The 7002-nt window shown below is 38.1% G+C and overlaps 1 non-coding gene across 1 annotated transcript; it reads right to left on the reverse strand.

Annotated features, from left to right (window-relative positions):
- Nucleotides 1–4916: 4916 nt before the first annotated feature.
- Nucleotides 4917–5023, reverse strand: LOC119466804. The gene has a single exon (XR_005195286.1). It is a non-coding gene; the product is annotated as a U6 spliceosomal RNA (small nuclear RNA).
- Nucleotides 5024–7002: the final 1979 nt, after the last annotated feature.

Here is a 7002-nt window from a genome sequence, read left to right on the forward strand (position 1 = left end):
GCGGCCACTCACTGCGCTGGCTTCAACAGCGGCACTGAGGTTTGTGGCGCTTTTTTTTTTTTTTTTCCCCTGGAATCTATTGTCCTGGTTCTCTGCTCAGTCCGCTTTTTGAACTTGCGAATGGGCAACTTCCCGTGGCTCCAATCGCCAGCCAAAAGTGCACCCGAACCGGTGTATTTTGTACGGAGAACCGCTGCTCTGGGGCGCCAACAAAGCAGCCGCGCAGGGCAAAGCAGCGGCGCCGGCCGGCACAGCCGCACTGGCCGAAACAGCCGCGCTGGTGACCATGGAGCTCCTCTGCCTGGAAATTTCCTAGTCTGTGGGCAATAAAAATGCGGCGTCCACTCACCCTCTGCACTTTCACTGGGAGCTGCAATCCTGAGCTGTTCCTAAATGGCCATCTTGGATCCTCCTCCAACATACACAAGTTTATTAAGGTAATTCACCACATAAACAGAACCAAAGACAAAAACCACATGATTATCTAAATAGATTCAGAGAAGGCCTTTGACAAAACTCAACAGCACTTTATGCTAACATTCTCAATAAACTAGGTATTGATGGACTGTACCTCAAAATGGTAATAGCTATTTATGACAAATCCACAGCCAATATTGAACTGAATGAGCAAAAACTGGAAGCATTCCCTTTGAAATCTGGCACTAGACAATGATGCCCTCTCTCAGCAGTCCTATGCAATATAGTATTGGAAGTTCTATCCAGAGCAATCAGGCAAGAAAAAGAAATAAAGGTATTCAATTAGGAAGGGAGGAAGTCAAACTGTCTATTTGCAGATGACATGATTGTATATTTTGAAGGCCCCTTTATCTCAGCCCAAAATCTCCAGAAACTGATAAGTAACTTCAACAAAGTCTCAGGATACAAAATCAATGTGCAAAAATCCCAGATATTCCTATGCACCAATAACAGACTTAAAGAGAGCCAAATCAAGAACAAACTGCCATTCACAGTTGCTACAATGAGAATACAATACCTAGGAATACAACTAACAAAGAACGTAAAGGACCTCTTCAAGAAGAGTTGCAAACCACTGCTCAATGAAATAAGAGAGGACACAAACAAATGGAGAAACCTTCCATGCTCATGATTAGGAAGAATCAGTATCATGAAAATGGCCATACTGCCCAAAGTAATTTACCGATTCAACACTATCCCCATCAAGCTACCGATGACCTTCTCCACAGAACTGGAAAAAACCACCCTAAACTTCATATGGAACCAAAAGAGAGCCCATATAGCCAAGTCAGTTCTAAGCAAAAAGAACAAAGCTGGAGGCATCATGCTACCTGACTTCAAACTATACTACAAGGCTACAGTAATCAAAACAGCATGGTACTGGTACCAAAACAGAGATATAGACCAATGGAATAGAACAGAGGCCTTGGAGGCAACACCACACATCTACAACCATCTGATCTTTGACAGACTTGAGAAAAACAAGCAATGGAGAAAGGATTCCTTGTTTAATAAATGGTGTTGGGAAAACTGGCTAGCCATGTGCAGAAAGCAGAAACTGGATCCCTTCCTGAAACCTCACACTAAAATTAACTCCAGAAGGATTAAAGACTTAAACATAAGACCTAACACCATAAGAACCTTAGAAGAAAACCTAGGCAAAACCATTCAGGACATAGGCATAGGCAAGGACTTCTTGACTAAAACACCAACAGCATTGGCAACAAAAGCCAAAATAGACAAATGGGACCTAATTAGACTCCACCGCTTCTGCACAGCAAAAGAAACAGTCATTAGAGTGAACCAGCAACCAACAGAATGGGAAAAAATTTTGCAATCTACCCATCTGACAAAGGGCTAATATCCAGAATTTACAAAGAACTAAAACAGATTCACAAGAAAAAAAAAACACAAGCCCATTCAAAAGTGGGTGAAGGATATGAACAGACACTTTTCAAAGGAAGACATATATGAGGCCAACAAACATATGAAAAAATTCTCATCATCACTGGTCATTAGAGAAATGCAAATCAAAACTACATTGAGATACCATCTCAACAATAAAAGATGCATTTTCAACATTACTTTAAATATATACATATATATATTTCCTTTCTTTAAAATAAACGTAATTTTTCAAAATACAAGATTGTTTATGATTTGAAGTTTGGTTACAGTCACGTTGCAGTTTACCATCTGTTTTGGTCCAAAACGTAGGTCCAAGTTAGAGCCAGAACTGCAAATAGATAGTAAATGTCTGTGATCTTGTACAAAGCTCTTCTCAGTTAGACTATACTTAAACATGTAATATATTCAAGTAAAAATTAATGTAGAGTTAAACATGAAAATCAGTATAATATATCTTATTAGAACAAAGGACCAAAAACCTCATGGCCATCTCAATGGACAAAGAAAAAGCATTTCACAAAATCCAACATGCTTTTATGAAAAAAATAACCAAATAGAAATAGAAAGGAACTTTCCCAGCCTGATAAAGTGCATCTATGCAAAATCCACAGCTAACATCACACCTACTGGTGAAAGACCAAAAACTTTCCACTTAAGATCAAGAACAAAACAAAGATGTACTGTCAGTTCTAGTCAGAGCAATTAGGCAAGAAAAATAAATAAAAGTTATCCAGATAGGAAAAGAAGAGATAAAACTATTTCTATTATCAGATGATGTATTCATATCTAAAAAATCCTAAAGAATCCACTAAAACACTGTTAGAATTAATAAATGACTTCAGCAAGGTTGCAATGTACAAGATTTGTTGTATTTCTATAACCAACCATTAACAATCCAAAAATGAAATCAAGAAAAAATTCCATTTATGATAGTATGAAAATGAAGCAAATACTTAGGAATAAATTTAACAACATGCAAGACTTATATATTGAAAATTACAAAACATTGTTGAAATTGTTAAAGACCTATGTGAATGGAAAGACATCCTGTATTCATAAAATGGAAGACTTAGCATTGTTCAAATGGCAATATTTTTGCAAAGCAGTCTGTAGATTAAGTACAATCTCTATAGAATTCAAACTGTCTTTTTTTGCAGAAATTAATAGGGAACTCAGAATAGCCAAAATAATTTTTAAAAGATTTCTGATTTCAAAACTTACTACAGAGCTATAATAACCAAAATGTTGTGATACAGACATGAAGACAGACATCAAGACCAATGGAATAGAATACAGAGCCCCCAAATAAACCCTCACATATATGATCAAATAGTTTTTAACAAGGATGCCAAGGCAATGGGGAAGTAACAGTGTTGGAGAAACTGGATATTCACAAGCCAAAGAGTGAAGTTGGACACTTACCTTGCACCATGTATAAAAGTTAACTCAAAATGGATCAAAGAACTACACAGAAGACCTAAAACTATAAAACTCATAGAAAATGTAGAGGAAAAGCTTCACATCACTGGGTCTGGCAATGATTTCTTGGATATGATATCACAGGTACAGGTAAGAAAAAAAGATAAATTGGAATTAAAAACTTTTTTGCATCAAAGGACAGTATCGATAGAGTAAAAAAGCAACCTATAGAATAGGAGAAAATATTTGCAAATCACATATATAGTAAGAGATTAATAACCAGAATATATAGAGAACTAAAATTCAACAACAGAAAACCCAACAACACAATTCAAAAATGGCATTTCTCTAAAGAAAATGTACAAATGGCCAATAAGCACATGAAAAGATGCTCAATATTATTAGGAATATTCACATCAGTACTATAAGGTGTAGTACGGGCATGGTGACGCATGCCTATAATCCCAACATTTTGGGAGGCCAAGGTGGGAAGATTGCTTGAGGCCAGGAGTTCAAGCCCAGCCTAGTCAACATTGCCAGACTCCTGTCTCTATTTTAAATATATATGTGTATATATATATAAACTATAAGGTACCACTTCACCCACTAGGATTGATAATTGGAAAGAAAGAAAAGAAAGAAAGAGAAACAAAGAAAGAAAGAAAGAAAGAAAGAAAAAGAAAGAAAGAAAGAGAAAGAAAGAAAGAAAGAGAAAGAAAGAAAGAAAGAAAGAAAGAAAGAAAGAAAGAAAGAAAGAAAGAAAGAAAGAAAGAAAGAAAGAGAAAGAAAGAAGAAGGAAAGAAAGAAGGAAGGAAGGAAGGAAGGAAGGAAGAAAGGAAGGAAGGAAGGAAAGAGAGAGAGAGAGAGAAGGAAGGAAGGAAGGAAGGAAGGAAGGAAGGAAGGAAGGAAGGAAGGAAGGAAGGAAGGAAAGAGAAAGAAAACTAGTGTTGACAAGGATGCGGGAAATTGAAGCCCTAAGCATTGCTGGTAGGAACTTAAATTGGTACAACCCCTGTAGGAAACACCTGGAACGTCCTCCAAATGCTAAACCTTGGAGTTACTATATGAGCCAACAATCCACCACTAGGTATATACCCAAGAGAAGTGAAAACATACATTCAAAAAAAATTATTTTTGGATTAAAAAAAAATTTATCTGAATGCTCATAACAGCATTATTCATAAGAGCCAAAAAATGTAAACAAGCCAGATGTCCATTAACTGATGAATAAATAAAACGTGGTATACACATACAATGGAATATTATTCAGTTATAAAAAAGAAATGAAATATCCATGCATGTTACAACACTGATAACCTCGAAATCATTATGCTAAGTGAAAGAAGCCAGACACAAAAGGCCATATATTCTATGATCCCATTATATGAAATGTCCAGCATGGGCAAATCCTTAGAGACAGAGGAAGACTAGCAGTTATCAGGGCCTATGTGAGAGGAACTGGGGGAGTGGAGTGATGGCCACCATGTACAGGGTTACATGTTTTGGGAGGTGATGTACATTTTCTAAAATTGATTATGGTGATGGTTACACAACTCTGTGAATACACTAAAATCACTGAATTGTATGCTTTATTTTTTGTTCTTGTTTTTTTTTAAAATACAGAATGCTTCACAAATTTATATGTCATCCTTGCACAGGGGCCATGCTAATCTTCTATGTATTATTCCAATTTTAGTATATATGCAGCTGAAGTGAGCACAAATTGTATACTTTAAACTATACACTTTAGAAAGTGAAAAAAAAAATTGAGGGTCTCACTCTGTTGCCCAAGCTGGAGTACAGTGGCACAAATCATAGCTCACTGCAGACTCGAACTCCTGGGCTCAAGTGATTCTTCCACCTCAGCCTCTCAAAGTGCTGGGATTATAGATGTGAACTACTGTGCCCAACCTAGGAAATGAATGTTATGGTATGTGAATTATATCTCAGTTTAAAAAAAGAATGGACATAAATAGCTCAGCAATGTTTTAGCATGAAAGAATTTAACTCTGAGACTGTTCTGACATCTTGGTGGGGTGTGATGATAGTGCCAAAATGGAAGGGATGTGAATATTAACAGAGAAAAACTGTTTTCTCTACACTCAAAACACTTCTGACACCAAATGTGTAGGGTTTTTCCACACCAAAAATCTATTCTCCATCTCTCCTGATACCAACTGGGTGTCTTATAACACAGTTCTGACATTTTCTACCTGGAGCTAGCATCAGACACCAGGGCTCAGTGTCACAAGACTGCTCCCACTTCAGACACCAATCACAAGTCCTGGACTTTTGGTATTTCTGACCAAATTGGCTACAAATTGGAGGTCCTCATGACTCTCTTCTGAGGTTCAATCATTTCCTCTAATGGGCTCACAAAACTCAGGGAAACACTTTACTTACTTACCAGTTATGATAAAGTATGCAAATGAACAGCCTATGTTCTATGCACCTCTATGAAGAGTGCATAGAGCAACATGTGGGAAAGGAGGTTCCGAGGTTCCATACCTTCTCTGGTGACCACCTTCCCAGCACCTCCTCATGTTCATTCACCCACAAGTTCTGCGTAGCCCGTAGTTTAGGAAATTGAGGTTTCACCACCTCAGCATGATTAATTAACTCAGTCTTCAGTTCCTTTCCCCTCCCCAGATGATGGTGGGCGGGGCTTAAGGTTCCAACCTTATAATCATGGCTTGGTCTGTCTGGTGCCCAGTCCTCATCTTGAAGCTATCCAGGAGCCCACCAAGAGTTACCTCATTAGAACAAAAGACACTCCTATCACACAGGAAACCCCAAGGGATTTAGGACCAAATATTAGGAAAAAAAGATGCTTCTAGAGTTTTAGGAGTCTTATGTCAGGAAGTGGGAGCAGAGACCAAATGTATATTTATATTTTATTTTATTTTTTATTATGTCACACATATTCTTTTCATAGAGGGAAGAACTACAGAGTTAAGAACAGCCTTTTTTGGTGTTTTAGGAGGCCAGGGTCTCTGTGAAATTGGGGGATTCATTAGTACAGTGTGTGGCAAGATAATTCAGACAATTCTTTTTACATGAGTAAGTGAGGTACACTTGGGATCTTAAAAACTATTTTCTTTTTATTATGATGGGCATCACACCAAAGCGTGCAAGTTGCAGGTTATAAAAACAAAGTAAAAATTTCCATAGCCTGAAATGGTTGGAAATATGACTAAGTCTTCTCATTGAGCTTCTAAGATGAAAGGCCCCAGAATTCTTCCTCTTGCAAATGTTGAATTCATGATTATGTTAAGATGGCTGACTATTGAGGGTTGAATGTGTAGTAAGCATTTACATGCATTTCCTTGTTTTAATTTCCCCACCATCACTGTGACATACCCATAGTTGTTTAGAACTTACCCAAGGTCATGAAGCAAGTCAGCAACTGAGCTGGGCTGCAATCACACATACATGTGAGTCCCAAGACCCCGCTCTAGTTCTACTCCAGGGGAGCTGCCCCAGGGAGCTCACAGCACTTGAGATCCTAACCACACCAGTAAGGGAGGCAGTGGAGTATGGAAGCAGTGCCCTGGACTGGGAGTCAGAGTCCCTGATGCCTGGTCCACCTTTGCCAGTAATCATCAGCTCTGTGACCTTGGGCAAGAAGCTTGACCTCTCAGAGGCATGGTTTTCTGATGTGTAAAGTATGGAAAATTTATCACAGCTATCCCTGTAGTT

Source organism: Cebus imitator, unplaced genomic scaffold (assembly GCF_001604975.1).
Source record: "Cebus imitator isolate Cc_AM_T3 unplaced genomic scaffold, Cebus_imitator-1.0 Scaffold230, whole genome shotgun sequence".
Taxonomy (NCBI): domain Eukaryota; kingdom Metazoa; phylum Chordata; class Mammalia; order Primates; family Cebidae; genus Cebus; species Cebus imitator.